Source organism: Curcuma longa, chromosome 2 (genome assembly GCF_044706935.1).
Source record: "Curcuma longa cultivar G26 ecotype Majalengka, Jawa Barat chromosome 2, ITB_CL_G26_1.1, whole genome shotgun sequence".
In the NCBI taxonomy this organism is placed as follows: Eukaryota; Viridiplantae; Streptophyta; class Magnoliopsida; order Zingiberales; family Zingiberaceae; genus Curcuma; species Curcuma longa.
The window spans coordinates 16384728-16385167 of NC_133862.1; positions in this window are offsets into that span (position 1 = coordinate 16384728).

The following is a 440-nucleotide window of genomic DNA, read 5'->3' on the forward strand; positions in this document are numbered from 1 at the left end:
CCTAACCACCCCTCAGACGGATAGCGGGTGGGCTATATGCGAAAATTCCCATTCGAACGACTATATAAAAAGCGACGAAGGTAGGTTAGAGAGGATGGGTTTTCTTTTTGTATGTGGAGGCAACTCTTCTTCCCAACCTCTTTCTTTTCAGCACTTTCTTTCTTTCTCCCACGATCAGAATTGACTTGAGCGTCGGTATAGCCGCGCCGGTAAAATCGACCAACCCTAACATGCTTTGCTTCTCAAGTAACCGGATCTTGTACTTTGGGGAGGCAATCGTAGCTTCAAGAGAGGAGGAGCCCAAACAAACGAAAAGGACCCCATCACTAATAAAACACTAGTCTAGGCTTAAACAGGTATGCTCCTAGTGTGTGTAGTACTTGTACACCAAACATGATGCTACAAGTATAGGCAAAGGCAAAATGCTTCTTGAATTCATG